The 21471-nt window shown below is 36.5% G+C and overlaps 1 pseudogene; it reads left to right on the top strand.

Moving 5' to 3' along the window:
- LOC128061762 (biorientation of chromosomes in cell division protein 1-like) overlaps nt 1-10928 on the top strand; it is a 141718-nt pseudogene extending 130790 nt beyond the window's left edge.
- Nucleotides 10929-21471: the final 10543 nt, after the last annotated feature.

The raw sequence follows: 21471 nt of genomic DNA on the forward strand, positions 1-21471 counted from the left end.
AAGGGTGTGGAGGAAAAGGAACCCTTCTATGTTGTTGGTGTAAATGTAAATTGGTATAGCCATTATCGAAAACAGTATGAATATTCCTCATAAAATTCCATATGCTCCAGCATATGAGTATATATCTCAATCAAATTACAATTCAAAAAGATGCGTGTACCTCTATGTTCATAGAAGTACTATTTATAATAGTGAAGACAGGTAAACAACCTAAATATTTATCAACAGACAAATAGATAGAGAAGATGTGGTGCATATAAAGTGGAATATCACTCAGTCGTAACAAAGAATGAAATAACACCATTTGCAGCTACATAGATGGACCTAGAGATTATCATACTAAACAAAGTAAGTAAGAAAGACAGTGCCTTTATGATATCACTTATCTGTGGGACCTAAAAAAAATGATACAAATGAATTTATCTATGAAACAGACTCATAGTCTTGTGGTTGCCAAGGACAGGAGGGGCACAGAGGAGAGTTAGACTGAGAGTTTTGGACTAATAGATGTAAACTATTATATACAGAATAGATTAACAAGATTCTATTATATATCACAAAGAACTATTTTCAATATCTTTCATTAAACAATAATGGAAAAAGTTATGAAAAATAATGCATGTATATGTAAAATTTAATCACTTTGCTGTATATCAGCAATTAATGCAATATTGTAAATCAGCTCTACCTCAATAAAAATTTAAAAAATAAATAAATAATATTTTAAAGCATAAAAATGGCCATATTTCTAGAATACACCTATCATATAAGTAATATTTTACAAAATTCCACTTGCATCAGCCCTTGCCCATCTTAAGCTAATCCGTAACTCAGCAGTGAATTTTCCTGTTTACATAAGTTAGATTATCTTACACTCTGCCCAAGGGCCCTCAGAATCAACTTCCTACTCTGTTTCCCTGATTTTTTTCTTGATATTTATCACTATTAACATAATATAATTTTACTTGATTTTTACCTGCTTAAGAACTGAACCCATTTCTAGAGTATAAGCTCCAAGAAGGAATTTTTATGTTTTGTTCAATGCTGCAGTGTCAATGCCTGGAGACAAATCTGACATACAGCAAGCAAGCTTTCAATAAACATTTGTTGTGTGCATGCTAATTTGCTTCAGTCGTGTCTGATTATTACCCTTCTTATTCACTTCCTTTCTTACAGTAAGGATTCTGGGATTCTACTGGGATTGCATCTTTCCAAAGGTAAAGGTAAAGCTCCTCACCCTTGACCTCATCTCTTTTAGGTCCTAGAACTCTTGCCCCTTTTAGCCCCATTCACACCTGGTGGTGGTGACTCTTGCAGTTGTTAAATACAGATTCTGCTTCATTTCTTCTGGATTCTTTTCAACTGCTATCACCTCTGCTAAAGAGCTCTTTGTTAAATCTCTTTCATCTTGTTTAACTTTCTGTTAAACCCTTTTGAGATTGCCATCTGTTTCCTGCCTGAATCCTGACTGCTAGAAACGTATTGGGATATTGAAAGTGCACATGAGTAGTAAGAGAAAGTCAATGTAACAGTGAATTCAGGTACGATGTCAGATAAGTTATTTCCTTGTCAGATATCAATGACTTACTGTACAAATTTAGAAAAGCGCTTAAATACTCTGGGACGTCAGTTTCTCCATTTATCAAATGAAGTCATTGGCAAAACGCTTTCCAGCCCCTTTCAGTTGTCTAATGCAAATTATTTAAGTGAAGAAAAATACTGTATCAAGACTGTATGCCTGCTGATTGTCTTAACTTTACTAAATAGTACAGAGACCCATTAATGTCTTGAGAGACATTAATTCTTCACTCAAGACTTTTTAAGTATCATATTTTACTGTCTTTTTCATGGTAGGAGCAATGTACTTTTTTACAAGTTGACTCTGAGATTCATCATGTTTCATATTTGGGCCCAGGTGGCACAGTGGTAAAGATCTACCTGCCAGTGCAGGAGATGCAAAAGACATCGGTTTGATCCTGGGTTGGGAAGATCTGCTGCAGTAGGAAGTGACAATCCACTCCAGTATCCTTACCTGGAAAATTCCATGGACAGAGGAGCCTGGTGGGCTGCAGTCCATGAGCTCACAAAGAGTTGAACATGAATGAATGACTGAGTATTAAATGTTTGAGCCAGTGAAATACCTTTGGCCACCTGATACAAAGAGCCAACTCACTGGAAAAGACCCTGATGCTGGCTGCAAACGATTGAAAGCAGGAGGAGAAGGGATGACAGAAGAAGAGATGGTTGGCTGGCATCACTGACTCAATGCACATGAGTTTGAGCAAGCTCCAGAAAATGGTGAAGGACATGGAAGACTGGTGTGCTGCAGTCCATGGGGTTGCAAAGAGTCAGACACGGCTGAGGGACTAAACAACAACAATGAGAAAAGATTTATTAAAAATGCCTGGCTATGAAAACAGTATGTCTTGCTGCTATGAAAATAGCATATCTCAGACAGTCACATGTCCAAGAAAAAAATGTGGAGTCATACGGAGTAGATCTGAATCCCAAGAGAAATTTGAAGCTAAAAGCAGCTAAAACATGTAACCTGAGGTGAAACTGGCTAACAGTTCCATGTGAGAAAAGTGGCTGCTTGTTACTTTAAGCCATTGATAAAGCCAGTGATATAGTGGCAATGTAAAGTGGTGCGGCCATTACAGAAAACAGTACAGAGTTTTCTCAAAATCCTAAAAACTAGAGCTACGGTATGATCTAACAATCCTGCTTCTGGTTATATATCCAAAAGAATTGAAATCAGGACCTCAGAGAGAGAACCGCAGCCCCACGTCCATTGCAGCTTAAATGCCCATTGACAGATGAATAAAGAAAATGTGAGGCACCCATATAATGAAAATATTACTCAGCTTTAGTAGCAGTAGTAATGTTAGTCGCTCAGTGGTGTCCGGCTCTTTGTGACCCCCATGGACTGTAGCCCGCCAGGCTCCTCTATCCATGGGATTCTCTGGGCAAGAACACTGGAGTGGGTTGCCATGCCTGTCTACATGGGATCTTCCCAACAGTTTTAAACAGAAGGAAACTCTGCCTTATATGACAATATGAATGACAGTGGAAGACATCATAAGTGAGATAAGCCAGACACAGAATTCCAATGGCATGGTTTATAAGAGGGAGTTAAAGAGTCAAACTCATAGAAACTGACAGTAGAATTGTAGCTGCCAGGGACTAAGGATGAAGAAATGAGAGGTTATTCAACAGGTATAAATTTGCATCTGGATAAAATGAACACTGAGTCAATGGACATGGGTTTGGGTAGACTCCAGCAGTTGGTGATGGGCAGAGAGGCCTGGCCTTTTTAGGTTTTGAAAGTTTCTGTAATGTTTGTATTTATAAATACAAGATAACTGGATTCTCATAATTCTTTCTACATTCAGTCCATTGTATATTTTTAAGCCCAAGCATATGAAGAGAATCTTAACACAGACAAGTAATTTGAAAAGTTAGAAGTTTCTGAAGCCTTTTCAAATAATTATATATATTTTTCTTTGATACAATGTCAAAACTTACTAAGTGGTATCTTCTTAGATGCTAATTTTAATAAGAAACCTGAAACCATATTCATGTACTTTTTGTAATTTGTTACATTAAAATTCAGTGGTCTATCTTGTATTTTGAATGAATCTTTTCCAGATGAGTGGTTCTCTAACATCCTCCATTGGTCATTTAAGGAAATAACAGTCCACAGAATAATGCAGGACTTCCAAATATATTTAAAAATTACATTACAAAGTATTGTGTAGTGTATAACTTAAGTAGACACAACCTATATAATAATCATTGTCCATAGGACAAGAAGGAGATCACTAAAGTATATTCTTGTAATATTATACAAATTATGAATAGTGGTATACTACATTTTGATGGTGAAATGTAGTGAAAAACTACTAGTAGCAGAAAAATGTAGTGTAGAATAGTAGTGAAAACTTCATCTATTAAGTTTGTAGTCTTATCTAGTTACCCAATCAGTTCTATTGATTTTTATGTTATGTAAAATATCTACTATATCCATAAAATTAAGACAGTCATATCTTCCTTATAAATCATCCCCTCTGTTTAACATTTTCCTCTTAATCCACAGTACTTTTTCTTATTTTAAAATCTACCATGTCTAGTGTTAATGTTACTTCTTATGCATTTTATGAATCAGTTTGATAAAATGTATCTTTTGATCCTTTTAGATTTAAATGTATTAATTTTAAAAGTGTTTTTTATGTAGAAAACTTACATCTTAGCCCTTTTTCCCCCCATTATGATAATGTCTGCCTTGTCCATGGAGTTTAAACTTTTTATATATAATACTAATATCACCATGACTGAGTTTAAATATACAATCTGATTTTTATTTCTTATTTTTACCTTTGTTGTTCGATCCAGTTTTTCCTCTTTCTCTTCCTTTACATACATTCATTTAATATTTTTTAAGCATGGTATTTTCTTTGTTACTATTAGCTTAGTAACTATATATTTGTTTTTTTCTTTTTGTCATTGCTCTAGGCTTTACAAAGTGTAATTTTTTAAAAACACATTTGCTACATCAAATAAATATGGTAATATCAATAAAAGACTAAAGCAATATCAAAGTTTGATTAATAATCAGAAAAATTGTTGAGAAATCATCTTTATTTGCATCACATTTGTCTTGAGAAAGTTTAGTTCAATATTCTTTTATTATCACTCACCTTAGGAGATTATAGAAGTCTTGAAATACATATTTTCACAAAATTCTTCTTAGTGTGTCAATGAGTACTCATTACATTTATATAATTTTATTAATATGCAGATTTTTTAAGCATGAAAAATAATAAATATTTAATGTTTTAACCATTATGTTTTGCTGTGGTTTGTTAGACAATAAGGCTACTATTCTTCTGAAATAGTAGTTCTTAACAATAAGAGGGCTAAAAACATCACCAGTACTAAGGCAGTGAAAAACCTTAAAACTTGAAATTAGAAATATAACAACTGGAAACCTGTAGTAATAAAGTGGAGTTTATAAGATGACTCTTTTAGTTTTAAATTCTAAGGCTTCAGTTTCTTTCTTTCTTTCTTTCTTTTTTTTTTTTTTTTCACTTTACAATACTGTATTGGTTTTGCCATACATTGACATGAATTCGCCACCGGTGTACATGAGTTCCCAACCCTGAATCCCCCTCCCACCACCCTCCCCATATCATCTCTCTGGGTCATCCCAGTGCACCAGCCTCAAGCATCCTGTATCCTGTATTGAACATAGACTAGCGATTCATTTCTTACATGATAGTATGCATGTTTCAATGCCATTCTCCCAAATCATCCCGCCCTCTCCCTCTCCCACAGAGTCCAAAAGTCTGTTCTTTACATCTGTGTCTCTTTTGCTGTCTCGCATACAGGGTTATCATTAATACATCTACTTTCTGTCAAATTAATTTTTTAGTGGCATATTTGTCCATTAGTCTATTCCAAATGATATTCATTTTAAGTAAAACCCTACCAAATCATGCAGCAAATTTCTGACAACTTTATCTTGGGCTGACAATGAGGTAATGATTGTAGCAAACATCAAAAACTACTTTGGACCTAAACTCAAGTGACAGACCAAACTCATGTGAGTCCAGACCAAAGATGTGCTCGTATTTGTGTAATTGAAATATAGAAGAGCTAGTGATTAGAGATTGAAAGATAAGAATAACCAAACCCGAATTAAATTGGAACACAGAGTGACATGAGCACAGAATTAGAAGGCAGACTGAATGCTAAACAAAGACTTTTTAGCATCGTCAAGAAAGTCACCAAAGTATCCTCTCTGTGGGATATTTGTAGCAATAGCTAGCCTTGTACTAATGGAATAACAATATATACAAGCCATAAAAAATGAACAAAAGGTGCAACTTACCAGAAGATATATGCTCAGTATATAAAACCCAAGGAAAAATACAGCCTTGACTCCATGCTTCAAAAGGTAGCCTCATTAATCTATGAATAGGAAAAAAAAAAAAAAAAAGAAAGCAAATAATTCACAGTATTTCTTTAAAGGGATAAAGCAAAGTCACAGGAAAAAGAACTTCTGTTGCTACCATTTCTATACGAAACAGTATGGAAAGAAACCCCAAATAGAAATATTTTACAATTTATATCTTAACAAGAGATATACCTCCAGCTACTTAGGTCTTTATATTACAAAAAGTTAGTTAGTTTTTTTTTTTTTAATAGAACAGCAAGATATCACATTTGAAATACTAGTGAGGTATATCTCCTTATTTAAATGTAGAAAAAAACAAACTAAAAAGTAGCTAAGATTATAAGAGTTAGCAAACTATTTGTATAAATGTTGAATTTCTTTTATGATATGGACATTATCACAAATGCCTTTAAGAATTATCTGCAAATGAAAAGTGGACACTTTCTGGCAACTGGTGAGCCGAGCTGGTGTCTAAAGTAGTTGAATCCACTGCATAATTTATAAATTATTTTAGAGACTGGTTTTTGTTTTTGTTTTTTTCCCATCACTTTTATTTCCATTTTCTGGGTTAGAGTCTGCGGAAGAACAGCTGAAGACCACGCAATGATTGTGCCTCCCTCTCTGTGGCCTGAGCTGTGGGAGTTTTAGCCCAACTTCAGTGGCATTCTCACCAGCGTCTGGGTTCTGTTGTCCTCAGCGGGGTCTGCTGGGCAAGCACGGAGGGCACCTGCCACCTTGAGATCAAGCTGGCACCTCTGGTGGGTAGAGCAGCAGTCACTTCAGGAGCTGGGGCAGCCGGCTCACCCTAAACTCCTCCTTGCGTACAGTCTTCTCAGCTGCAGCCTGCCCCTCCTATACCACCTGTTGAGGATCTTGGCTCCGGTAAAGAGCGTGTGGGATGCGTGCAAGATGCACGTAGGACTCACAGGAGAGGGAACCACGCATGCCCAGAACTCCCCGGGTCAGCGTCGATCACATCAGACCCACACAGTGAGCTCCTCTGCTGTTGTAAGGATGGCCGGTGTCCACACAGCACAGAGACTAGTGTGTGTTACAGAGGGCAGGGGTAGGCAGGTTCACAGAACATGCCTCTCATGCCGGTGGACAGCCCTGGGGTTGGGAATCACTCTGAGTCGAGGCTCCTGGAGAGTTGGCTGCCTGGCTCAGGTGAGGAGGGTTCCAGGAGCGAGGTACCCAGCACATACAGGAAAGAAAAAAAAGCAATTATTAAAAAAAAGGTATATGGGGTGCTTGTGTCCTATCCGTAACCCTAAGAAGAAAGAGATGGGTGGATCTCAGTGATCAGGTTGTTTTGTTAGTTGCTAAATAAAGTTTTGAGTTCCAACATACTTCCTATTTTTCCTATAGCATTTCCAAAATTAGGGGAAAGGACACATACATTTATTTGAAAAACATGAATAATCTAATAAGCATAGAAATGAATAAGCAGTTTACACACAAATTAACATAATGATGCATAAATTCACATGAAATTAAATTAATGCAAGTCAAAAGAGCATTATATAATTGTGTAAACATATAAAATATTAATAATCTCTAGTGCAACCTTTCTAAAAAGTTAAAGTATGTGAAATGTAAAATATCATATATTTCCTGGCCTATCAGTTTCATAGTTAGGAATGTCCTCTTCTCATATATACTAAGAAATATATAAAATATGTTTACTTCAGCAAAATTATTAGTAGCCAAAAAAGAAACAACTTAATTATTCTGTAAAATTTTACACAGTCTATGCAACTATTGTAAATAATTTAATAATGATAAAAACACCAAAATAAAGTATTTCAATAAAATAAGTAAATTATTATATCCTGTTAAAAATCATCTTGCCAAGGATGTTCAGAGCTAGATGTTCAGATGTTAAGAAACCTGGGTAGGAGGGTAATATTTCTATTCAATATTCCTTAATTCATTTACTCATGATATTAACAGTAATACAGTTTAGTCTTGAACAACAAGGGTTTTAACTCTTCTGGTCCATTTATAGGCAGATTATTTCAGTAAGTATAATACTCATAGTTTCAGTTTATAGCTATTTAAGTGTGGGGAAATTAGTGCATTGGATTAGAGATCACAGCATGTGGAATCAAAAGAACTAGGGTTTGAGTCCTGATTCTCTCCGATATATGTCACTTCCTGCTTTTTTGGTGAATAATTTATCAATTCCTTTGTTTTTTGAGTCAGAGACTGTGAGCCGCCATGGAGGGTACCTGCAGCCTCAGACCAGGCTGCCCCCTCAGGAGGGTGGAGCAGCAATAAATTCAGGAGCTAGGGCAGCCCATTAACCTTTAATTCTTTGTTGGTCACAACCTTCTCAGCTGCAGCCCGCCCTTCCTTTACCACCAGTTGGGGATCTTGGCTCAAGTAGATAGCCCATGGGGGCACACTTGGGATCCACATGGGACTCCCATGGGTGCTAATGGGAGAGGGAACCACACACGTGCAGAACTCCCTGGGTCAGCACCTGTCAGGTCGGCAGCACAGAGCAAGTTCCCTTGTTGTAAGGATGGTGGTATCCACAAAGGACAGAGAGTTAGTGTTACAGGGAGCAGGGGTAGGCACCATCACAGAAGAGACCTCTCATGCAGGCGGTCAGCTCTGGCTGGGGTCAAGAACCATCACAAGCTGCATCTCCCAGAAAGTCACCTGGGTTAGATCCCCTGGTTGAGAAAGTAGATTCCTGCATGCATCCTGCAACTAGGACTTAGCACAGCCAAAATAAATAAGTAAATATATATATATATATAAAAGGTCATCGACATTTCATTTATTAATGAATTCATATCATCTCTTTACACTTTTAACAGCTGTATTTCAAACACTAAGCTAAATACTACTCATAAAAGAATGGAAAGTAACTTTCCTTTGAAGAGACTGCAAAAGCGCCCCCCTTTTGAGTATATCAAGGAAAAAAAATAGGGTGGTTTCCTTCTGGGCACAGCTAGCCCAGTGTTCACATAGAATTCCTGTTGGACCAAGAAGACAAAATCTACTTTATAGTTCTTGCTGCCAGTCCCATCAGCCAGGCACCATTAGGTAGGATACACCCTGATAACCTTACTCATAGATATTAGAACTTGGAAAAGATTGATGCAAATATAAGCATATGATTGAGTCAATATGCTTTCTTATTTTCTCTGTAACTTTATTTATTAAAGTTGAAATAAATGCATTGGTATTGCAATTGGAAGCTTATTATGAAATATTCTGTATATTTAGAACTTTAAAAACTTTTCACTTTTAATTTTAGGTTCTATGGAAGAAAGACTGTCCATCATTGCTCAGCTGACAACTTCCTGATGTTTAACAACAAGCACTCATCTCACACACTCGTAAAGTAATGCTCAAAATTCTCCAAGCCAGGTTTCAGCAATATGTGAACTGTGAATTTCCAGATGTTTAAGCTGGTTTTAGAAAAGGCAGAGGAACCAGAGATCAAATTGCCAACATCCGCTGGATCATTGAAAAAGCAATAGAGTTCCAGAAAAACATCTACTTCTGCTTTATTGACTATGCCAAAGCCTTTGACTGTGTGGATCACAATAAACTGTGGAAAATTCTTCAAGAGATAGGAATACCAGACCACCTGACCTGCCTCTTGAGAAACCTATATGCAGGTCAGGAAGCAACAGTTAGAACTGGACATGGAACAACAGACTGGTTCCAAATAGAAAAAGGAGTATGTCAAGGCTGTATATTGTCACCCTGCTTATTTAACTTATATGCGGAGTATATCATGAGAAATGCTAGACTGGAAGAAGCACAAGCTGGAATCAAGATTTCCAGGAGAAATATCAATAACTTCAGATATGCAAATGACACCACCCTTATGGCAGAAAGTGAAGAGGAACTAAAAAGCCTCTTGATGAAAGTGAAAGAGGAGAGTGAAAAAGTTGGCTTAAAGCTCAACATTCAGAAAACGAAGATCATGGCATCTGATCCCATACTTCATGGAAATAGATGGGGAAACAGGGGAAACAGTGTCAGACTTTATTTTTGGGGGCTCTAAATCACTGCAGATGGTGATTGCAGCCGTGAAATTAAAGGACGCTTACTCCTTGGTAGGAAACCTATGACCAACCTAGATAGCATATTCAGAAGCAGAGATATTACTTTGCCAACAAAGGTCCATCTAGTCAAGGCTATGGTTTTTCCAGTGGTCATATATGGATGTGAGAGTTGGACTACAAAGAAAGCTGAGTGCTAAAGATTTGATGCGTTTGAACTGTGGTGTTGGAGAAGACTCTTGAGAGTCCCTTGGACTGCAAGGAGATCCAACCAGTCCATCCTAAAGGAGATCAGTCCTGGGTATTCATTGGAAGGACTGATGCTGAAGGTGAAACTCTAATACTTTGGCCACCTCATGTGAAGAGTTGACTCATTGGAAAAGACCCTGGTGCTTGGAGGGATTGGAGGCAGAAGGAGAAGGGGACGACAGAGGATGAGATGGCTTGACGGCATCACTAACTCGATGGACATGAGTCTGAGTGAACTCCGAGAGTTGGTGATTGACAGGGAGGCCTGGCGTGCTGCAGTTCATGGGGTCGCAAAGAGTCAGACATGACTGAGTGACTGAACTGAACTGAAGAATACATTTGTTTTATGTTGAGAACATCGAGGAATAAAGCATGCTTATGGTAGTCTGTTTCGAGTTCAAGAGCAGGATGAGAGCAGTAGAATATGTGTTCTAATGACTTTGGTATAGTTGTAATTTTTACACTAGCAGATAAGAGAATTCCCAGTGTCTGTGTGAAGCATTTAATTCTGGTTGCCAGGGAAGCATATTTCCCCAAACTGACTTTAAACTGTGTAAAAATTAATAACAGAAACCTTAACTGAAGAGAGTCTGGAGATCAGAAGTGGGAGCTCTGATGCCCTGCAACATAGCAGAGCCCAAGAAGAGGAAGAAAGACTTCATTCCTCGCAAGACTCCGCCAATGAAAAGCCATAGACTCTTTGTTTACTACAGCCCTCCCACTTCCCTCTATAAAAGCCTTCTCCTTCCCCATGCTATGTGGGTCTTGGTTGTGGCTCAGTGTTGCAGACCTTGAATAGCAATTGTCCAATGATCTCAAATAAACCCATCTTTGCTGAAGAAATATCTGGCAGGGTATTTATTTCAGGTCAACAGCACTGTATCCTTTCCTTTTTCTGCTATATCCCATGGGATCTGAATTTGATATTTGGACAAATTTATTTGGGCATTGAGGGTGTAAGAAGGGGTAAAAGGGAAAATCACCTTTAAATAATGCTTTGCCTGCCTTCTCTTCTGTACTTTTCAGATATGTTTTCTAAAGACTTTACCCGAAATGTGCCTTTATTTAGCTTTATTTTGATTAAAGTTTAGTAGTATCAATACAATAGAATAATTGAAAAGTCAGTGGCAGCTGAAGAGGAGCAGAATATGTCATTCCAAATATGCCTCTTGGGCATGAGGATTATTTTGAGTTGTTTAATTTTAAAGAAACAGCAGGCATAGGAAGACCTCTGAAAATGGGTAGTAGAAGATACCCTTTTGTAAGAAAGATTTATAAGGGAAATCTCTATTTGTAAGAGTATCTCTGCACCAGGAAAAGAGCATGATTCTAAATCTCTAGAAATTCTTTATCAGTGAAGAAGATTTAAATCTGCATTAACAGTCTTACTTTCATTTACTGTGCTTTTCTTAATAACTTTCCATGACTGCCATCTCCCACCACAAGATCTTCTGTTGTTTTTAGATGGAGATAGTATTTAAGGTGGTAGCTTGAGCCGTTTGGGAGAGTTATTCAGTTTTCCTGGGAATCTTCCATGTAGACAGTAGGTACATATGTTATCAAACTTGTTTTTCTTCCATTGATTGGTCTAGAATCTAGAAGGATAGAGGGAAAATTATTTTTCTTCCTTTACATAGAACAAGATCAAAAGAATGATTAAAAAGGGAAGGAAATCAGCAGCTTTTGTTTCATCAGTAAAGAAATCTCATCTCAGAAATTAATTATGTTTTGCATATATATCTGTAATCAGCATTTCTTTAACCTGTAATCTTTAATGAAACTATAAGAATATTGCTACCTTGTGATTTAATCATTGGGAAAATGTACATGGTAAACAAGCTTCCTTTGCTTGCTGTGTCTTTGCTAACATTGAGAGAAAGTTTTGCATTTTGCATTTGTTTTAAATTTTTTTCACCTATTTTGAATTTTTGTACTGCTGATTATTTTTAAATAGTCTACAGAAGGATTTATCCTGAGCACTTACATTTTTCTTATTTATTTAGCCACTAGTATACCCAGAAGAGTATTGGAAGATATTCTTTAAGGGTATGTTTTTATTAAAGTGTGATATTTATATATTAAAATTCTGTGTAAAATGAAATCTGATGAGATGACAAAGACTTTGACATGCTAACTAAAACTGAAATTTTAAAAAGAAAATTGGGTAATTACACTTCAACACAAAATGAGAAGTAAATTAAAGAAGTCAAGAGGTTTGACAGTTCTTTGTTATAATTCAAGTTACTAGTAAGGGAAGAAGCTGGAAACATGAATCTGATAAAGACGTGGCTTAAAAAACATGTTTAATCTTTAAATGCACATGAATAAAATATCAAGAAACAAGTAATATTATATTTTCTTTTACTATTTTTCTTTACTGAAGCTATGATGTACTAGAAAAATAGCTTTTTTCTTTCCTTATTTATTTTTTTTGTTATGGTGTATCTTCCAGCCTAACTAATTAGTTGCTTATATTCTAGACTTTTAAGTTTTATTTAGTAGAGCATCATTTAAAAATAAAAGACACTTGAAGTATGAAAATAAAAATCAACCTTAACTTAGTCTTGCATAGTCTCACTTAAAAATAAATTTAAAGAAAAACTCACACTTACTTGTTCTACATATAATTTGTGTGGATTGACTCAATATAAATTTTATAATACTGCTTTTATGACCTTCACGTTAAAAGTAAGGAATCTGAGGAAAAAAAGAGGTTAGCATTTGTCCACAATTTCACAGTAAACAAATCAGTTAGTCAAAAAACTTGTGTAATCTGGCTACAAAATTGTGTTACAACCACTGTGCTATTTTGCTATAATCACTCTACAATATAATTTCTCAATATATTACAAGTGATGTTGTTTGCACACAAATACTGATGAGAACATCTTTGATATTAGTTTCCTATTTTCATTTTAATCAAATATTTTAACACTACATAGCACTATAAGGCAACCTGGTGAAACTTTTAAAAAATGTTTAATTATTTCTCTATAGAATCATATACATGTTAAAAAATTACTGAGTGGATTTTTTGTGTATATTGCTATAGCAATTTCTGTGTAAAATTGCTGTAGACTCAAATAAATGAATTTCTACATTCTGAAAGAAGAAAGGAGAAGACTTTTTCTTTTAAGCAGTATTTTTAATGATGGAAGCCTCTGCCTAACCCTTATGCTTTATTAATCTTCTGAGGCCCCAGCCTCGGCTACACAAGGAAAGTTTAAAATCCCTAGTGGAAGAAGTTTATTATGACAAGTATTCTTCCAATCTCCCATATAGATGCTCTTCTTTTCCAGCTTCCCCTTATCTATTCTCTTTCTTTTCCCTGATGTCTTATTCAGTATTTTATTTTTCTCATACTTTGTCTCTTTTTATTTTTCTTCCGTTCTACTGGTCTTGTGTCTTATCTCCTGTGATCAGTATACAGTTTCTGTTTCAGTTTAAGCTACATGCAGAAGTATTACAGAAGATGCTATGATGATACTGCTCTGGACTTTAATTTTTTTCTAAAGTGTAATTATTATGCAAGGCTTATTTTAACTCAAAACAGATGCAGTGATAATATTTATATTTGTGAAAGAATTTTGATATGATATTATTTTTCTTTATACTACTTGATTAATAAACACTTGAATCTTATAATAATTAATAAAGAAAGTAATAGGTTAAGTGATGGCCTAAGGCCTCAAAATTAGTAACTAAATGTGAAAAAGAACATAGTCCTTTAACATCCACTAACTACTGACCTCTCTGCCACTCTGCTCCATGGCCACTAGGGAAGTAAATGTTTGTGTTAGTCACTCAGTCGTGTCCGACTGTTTGTGACCCCATTAACTGTAGCCTTCCAGGCTCCTCTGTCCATGAGATTTCCCAGGCAAAAATACTGGAGTGGCTTTACATTTCCTTCTCTAGGGAATCTTCCTGACCCAGGAGTGGAACCCGGTTCTCCTATATTGCAGGCAGATCTTTCCCTCCTGAGCCACCAGGGAAAAGAAGTAAGCTGAAAGGAATCAATAGAAAATTGAGTTGCTACTATATGCTATGTGTTGTTGGTGTTAACTGAGAAATATATGCTATGGTGTACTCAGGAGCCTCCAATATTCACATGCACCACTCAAACAGAGTACAGCCCAAGTGAGTGTGCAATGATGGTGGTCTTCAAGGTCATTGCACCAAATAGTTCCGTCATAGGTTCTCTGGATGCTCTAAAATTAGAGAGTTACTATTCCAGGGTTGAAGATTCTTAAGTCTTCAAGAGGTTCCCAGGTCCCTAGATGTATTAAAAACACATCGTGAATTTTTTAATAGACAGCTGGGCCTTTAGTGTATATGAAATGAGATACCTTATAGATTACAGAGGATTCCAGGTTAAGGAAGAGACACAGTATAAAAAGGAGTGTGTGGGTGTGTAACCCAAGTTTATCATACTTTTAATTAGAGCTGGTTTCGCTGTCAGGCTTACCTCATTTCTTATTATTTATTGTCACTTTTAGAGAATCATATAGTTCACTTGCTCTCTAACTTACAACTAATACTAGATGTTTTCCTGAATTATTTCTCTCTTTGGAAATTGTCCTGTAATCCTACAAGATTCTTGCTTGAAAGTTTTAAGGTTTCAAGGACTGAGCAGTTAAATGTCCAGCAACCTTGTCTGTTAGATTGCTAATTCAGGCCTCCCTGTGCATCCAAGTTGTCTTATTAATTGACTGATCCCATCATACCTTCATTGAAATGACACTTACTTTGGTTCAATCTATGCCTTATAGGAAAAGTTGAATAAATAATATGCACATCATCACATCAAAATATATTTAGAGAGAATTCTAAGGTACAAAACTCAATAAAAAGACAATGTTCTAAGTCTTCTAAATCATTTTGCAGCCCAAACTGACAGGCATGTGTTTCTTTTGTGATGTTAAATATTTCCTGTAATGTCATCTGTCATAAATGCTTTCCTTTGCTACATCACTAGGCAACTAGCTTCAACCACTCTAATCTGTTTTGTCCATGATGCTAATGACTGAGGCAATCTTGATGTATTAGCTAATAGCCCCAGATACTGTTAGGTTTAGCACAGAATTTTAAAGTTAAACAGCTTACATGTTCTTAGGTACCATTAGTCCAACCACATACTAGACGGGGGGATACTGAGTCTCTGAGTGTCTTTCCTAAGATTACCTGATGGCCAGACAAGAACCTAGATCTCAATTCAATTAACTAAATTTACATCTTGTGGGAGGTCTTTAAACTCCTAAACCCTAAAGGGTTTTCTATGGAATGTTTGAATATCATGATGGTTTGGAGGCAAGTGTTGGAGAAAAGGAAGTTATTTTTTACTAAAGCAGTCTCTTAAAATCACACAACAAAGAAAGCTCTTCTTGCCACTGAGTATCAGAAGAGGGTATGATGTTAATTTAATTAGTTTCTTCTCTTCTGAGAGACTTTACCAAGGGTTTAGAATGCTGTCCTCATTTGGGTTGGTGAATTGCTGAAATACCCTACTTCAGTGTTAATGAATTTATTTAATTTGATATGATATCTGAGTGCAATAAAATTAAAAGTATTATTGAGATAGAAGACTTTCCAACCATAAGATTCAAGATTAAACCATTGGATTTCCTAAACTTCACTATCTGGGGTTAGGCACTCAATAGACTATAAGAAAAACAAATCTTTGAGTTACCTAAACAGAAAAATAAGCTTGAATTTCAATGTATACTTGGCATTTAACTGCTTATTCTTTCTTAAATAGAAAATATAGTCTCTGACATTAAAATGAAAAGTCTGCACACATATTATTTACACTACGGTAGAAGGTTTTGTTGTAAAGCATTACAGATTCAGATTGCATGTCTTCCTGGTAGAGTCTGTACTTCTCTTTCTGATCAAATACTTTTATGCCACATGTCACTTAAAAGAAGCCAGAATTTGAATCTTTTGTGTTTTCTCTTAGTTACTAAACAAACTTCAAAAGCAAAGCAAGGCAGTGACCTTGAAACGTACCCTTTGCCATAATAAAATCATGGTTATTTGTTGTGATAGAGAGCTTGCAAGATGTAGTATTTCTCTTTTATATACAGGTCTCCAAATGGATGCACTTTTCCTCTGAAAATATCTTTTTATAATTAATTTTAAAACATTTTTTGAAAAAAAATTTTAAAAAACTGCTTTAGATGCTTTTAATTTATGCCCAAAGCAGCAAAGGTAAAGATTCAGAACATAATTAACTTAAAATATACCCTAGAACATATCTGACTCATCATGCTTTAATGAGTCTTCATAAACAGATGATCTCTGCAAAAATAAAGCAGAATACTGATTGCAGAGGCCTTGACTCCTACCTGAATAGAAAAATCTACACAGTGTATCATTGGAGGAAGTTTAAATGTCACCAAACAGAAATAAAAACAAAATCTAGCAATTTAATTTCCTTGACTTCCCCAAGTGTCAGAATTAAGACAAGCCAATAAGATTAAAGTAAGTAGGGAGGATACAGATTCTTCAGTTATATAAATTAAGAAATATAAAATATTAATTGCTTGTTTAGAAGAAAGATTACATCTCAGCCATAGATTGGTATTTTATATTAAAGAAACTAGATGTAGGAGGAGAAAATGTGGTGCTTATACAGTCACTGATTTAATGGGACACAATAGATTCTATGGTCAAAGCCCATTGTTAGGCAGTGTTTGCATAGTTGCTTAGATAGAAAATGTACTAATATGCATTAGCTCATTAGTTCAACCCATTTTCTATGCAGTATTAAATGCTAGTATTCAGAAATTTGAAATTTTTAACATGCTACAATTAAAAACTATGGTGTTCCTTTATCTGTGGTATGTATATATATATGAGTGAGTGAGTGAGTGAGTGAGTGAAGTCGCTCAGTCGTGTCCGACTCTTTGTGACCCCATGGACTGTAACCTACCATGCTCCTCCGTCCGTGGGGTTTTCCAGGCAAGAATACTGGAGTGGGTTGCCATTTCCTTCTCCAGGTGATCTTCCCGACCCAGGGATTGAACCCGGGTCTCCCGCCTTGCAGGCAAACGCTTTAACCTCTGAGCCACCAGGGAACTTGTGTATATACATATATATATCTGTATCTATCTCTAGCTATATATCTCCTATTAGAAATTTGAAATTTTAGAAATGGAACATGAAAAGTGGTGGAATGAGGAAATATAGACAAATTATAATTATGAGAATTATTGTTAATCTTCAAGCTTTTAATATTCTTACTTAGCAATCTGGAAAGTTATTTTGCCTCAGACATTAGGGACAAGGACCCAGGAGAGGAGTTACAGAAATATGGTTCCATAAGCCTGAGTAAAACATCTGTTTGGGATATAGGGGCATATTCCTCTCCGTGGAAAGGGAAAAGTAAAGAAAGACCAAAATGCATTAATTATAACATTGATGGAATTTTTGGTCTCTATTCCTCTGACAGCTGGGGTATAGGGTATTTTAAGTGAAAGAGATTATTTCAATATTCCCTAAAAAGATATCAAACAGGGGAGCATAGAATTTTATTCCCATACATTGTTTATTTTTGAAGGAAACCTACATTGGTACCTAGTGGAACTAGACATTACAAGATAACATGAGTATTATCAGGTCATGTCAACTCATTATCTGGAAACTAAAAGCAACTGATGTAACACTGTGTCTTCACCAGTGACAATATCACACAGAAACAAAAAATTCAGTATATGGAATATACAATCAAACTTTTATGAACCATTTTGAGTTACTACTATTTATTAGAGACATTGAAAGATACAGTAGGTCCAAGTGGTATGTCAAAGTCACCTGCTACAGCTTAAGTAAATAAATGATTATACATATAAAAATGATTATATATGTAAACTATTTAAAATCATTATACATGAAGGTGTGCAGGCTGAGTTTTCCTGCAATGTGCCAGTTTGGCATGAGGATTACATGGAGCCAAAAACAATGGAAACCAAAAGACTCAAGAGGAGCTTTTTTACCTCCCCATCAACCGACTAAAAGAATCTAGATAGAGAGCCTGGTTCAGAAAGAGAGCCATCACCAGACAGAACTATAAAGAATTTAGGTAGGAGTGGTCAGGTGGTGGGGGGCTTGGGAATTTAGGTAGGGGTGGTCAGCTGGTGTGCCTCTTTGTTCAGAGACCTCTCATGTCCATTGTCTCTGCTTGGCAGGACAAGAGTTTGTTTGCCAAACATTCGCTCTTCTCATCTGCCTGTGAATCATCTTCCTTTCCTTTGAAGCCCCAAATCCCTACCCTCTTCTTTTTGGCTCAGAAAGGCATAGAAGCTTCAATTACCTGAATGTTTGGCAGCCTCTCATTGAGTTCATAGGGCTCCTAAACGAACATGAGTTTGTTTTGTTTTGTTTTTTTCCTCTTGTTAATCTGCCTTATGTCAGTTTAATTAACAGACCAACCAGTAGAACCTAGAAGGATAGAGGAAATGTGTTTCTCTGCAACATAACAAATTATATATGATTACAGAGAAGAAAGTTCCAAATTCTAGACAAGTCAAGAATTTGCAGAACAGTGAATGTTCATACTATCTTAATATTTGAATAGGAGCTTGATTCAAGTTTAGGGAGAAGGGAAACATAGTAAGCATTTCTAATAGGATGTGTATATTAAATTTAGGCATAAAGGAATGCAACTGTGTGAAAATCAAATGTGGGATTTAAAACAGTAGCAAGTGGTTGTGTGTTACATAAGCAACAATCTCCTAGAAATGAAAGGCAAATCAACAGGAGATTGGTGTGCTTTGATTTTATCTTTTAGCATGAATAATAGAATGCTATTGTGAATTCTGGAGGAGAAAAAGACAGGACCAAGGTTCTCATGGACTCTATGAGACTGGGGGGGAAGGTACATGGGGTACATCTAGATAACATCCACGTAGTGCTTTTTCCAAAATCTCCATGGTCTGCAAGTGGCGGTAAGAGTGAGGGTCCAGTTCAGTTCAGTTCAGTCTCTCAGTCGTGTCTGACTCTTTGCGACCCCATGAATCGCAGCACGCCAGGCCTCCCTGTCCATCACCAACTCCCGGAGTTCACCCAGACTCACGTCCATCGAGTCCGTGATGCCATCCAGCCATCTCATCCTCGGTAGTAGTGGTCAATTTTCTCTGACTGCCTGGTATTTAGAAATCATCTGTTTGAGGATTACGTAAGAAGTAAATGGAGGGTTCTGTAAAGGGAGTTAGGGAGTCTTTTAGCAAGAAACATGGACACCAGTTGGCCCAGTGGAATCCGTCTGGGAGAAATTAGTAGCAGTAGAATGAAACATAATAGGGCTCCAGAGGCCACTTAGAAGGAGTTTGAAGATGGGCAGCCAGAGAGGCTTGACATTTGCTTGTTCACAGAGGATGGCGACCAGAAGCTCATAACTGGATTTTCCCAACATCATTTTAAAATAAAATATTTAAATATAATTGCTTTGGGCTTCTCTAGTGGCACAGATGGTAAAGAATCTGTCTGCACTTCAGGAAACACAAGTTCAATTCCTGGGTCAGGAAGATCCCCTGGAGAAAGAAATGGCAACCCACTCCAGTATTCTTGACTGGGAAATCCAGTGGCCAGAGGAGCCTGGCAGGCTACAGCCCATGGGGTTACACAGAGTAGACACAACTGAGCAACTAAGCACACACACACACACACACATAATTGCTTTAATGTCTATCAAAGCTGTAAGATCCTAATCCACTACAGAGAATCATAATTGTCATAACATTTTAAACTGAAGCATCAGTTTATTACCTCTCTGCCTCTTTTCTGCCCAGATTAGGTCTCAAATGTTCCTCCTTGAAATTTTCCCTGATTCTCCTAGTCTGCATCATTCGCCCCATTTCCCTGCAGTCTTATCTGTATATATTGGCTTACAATGTTCTCTAATAATTATGTATGTGAAAGTGTCATCTTTGAAGTTGTATTATATATTTTTGTTTGCCTTAATGATTAAAGCAGTGCTGCATAGAGCAGCAAAGACTTGCCTCGTGAGATGTATAAAATGGCCTTGGAATATTCAAGCTTATGACTGAGTGGTTTTAGGTGATGTAAGAGCCTTTTAATCTATTTCTTCCTCTGAGGAACTCTATCCTCATCCCAAAAATGTTTTGCAAAACCAAGTTGATTCTTCTTTTTTGACCTAGAAAAGTGCATATGTTCCTTATTTATACAACAGTATGAACTGGTAAATTTAATTGATTTGGTCAATTTTCTAAATAAAAATTGAAAACAGTTGAGTATAGCTTCAAGTACTGCTGAAATAAAAATGCAGGATAATTAATCTTATTTAATATTATTGGAAACTAATAAAAGAAGAAAGAACATCACATGAAAAGGAGATATGTGGCTAGGGAAAAGTTATAGTTTTGTGGATGAACATTTTTGAATGTGTTAGTCACTCAGTCATGTCTGACTTTTGTGATCCCAGAGACTCTAGACTGATGTCCATGGAATTTTCCAGGCAGGAATATGGAGCGAGTAGCAATGGCACCCCACTCCAGTACTCTTGCCTGGAAAACCCCATGGACAGAGGAGCCTGGTAGGCTGCAGTCCATGGGGTCGCTACTAGTCAGACACGACTGAACGACTTCACTTTCATTTTTCACTTTCATGCATTGGAGAAGGAAATGGCAACCCACTCCAGTATTCTTGCCTGGAGAATCCCAGGGACGGGGCAGCCTGGTGGGCCGCCGTCTATGGGGTCGCACAGAGTTGGACACGACTGAAGCGACGCAGCAGCAGCAGCAGCAGCAGCAGACATTTCCTTCTCCAGGGGACTCAAGGATTGAACCTGTGTCTCCTGCATTGCAGGCAGATTCTTTACCATCTGAGCCACCAGGGAAGCCCAGTTTTGTGGATATGTGCAACAAACATACGTCTATCAAAATAATGAATTTCCTACAGGGCAGGACAATGTTAATGACCTGAATTTGATACAGTGAGGAAATCAGATTTAATTGAATAGATGCATATCAAGCCCTAGCATACATTAGATACAGTGTTAATCACCAGAATACAGTAGTGAAAAAGAAGAAATCCCAGTTTTTATGAACGTTATATTTTAGTGAGGTTAAATATGGAATCATACAAATATAAATTACAAATTTATGCAATCAAATTATATTACAAATATTCCATTTTATATGTATATGATTATTTGCTTATATACATCTATGTTATTATCCATAATGTAAATTAACTTGGATTTAACTGGGTATTCAAAAT

The sequence above is a fragment of the Budorcas taxicolor genome, chromosome 16, assembly GCF_023091745.1.
Source record: "Budorcas taxicolor isolate Tak-1 chromosome 16, Takin1.1, whole genome shotgun sequence".
NCBI classification, from domain to species: domain Eukaryota; kingdom Metazoa; phylum Chordata; class Mammalia; order Artiodactyla; family Bovidae; genus Budorcas; species Budorcas taxicolor.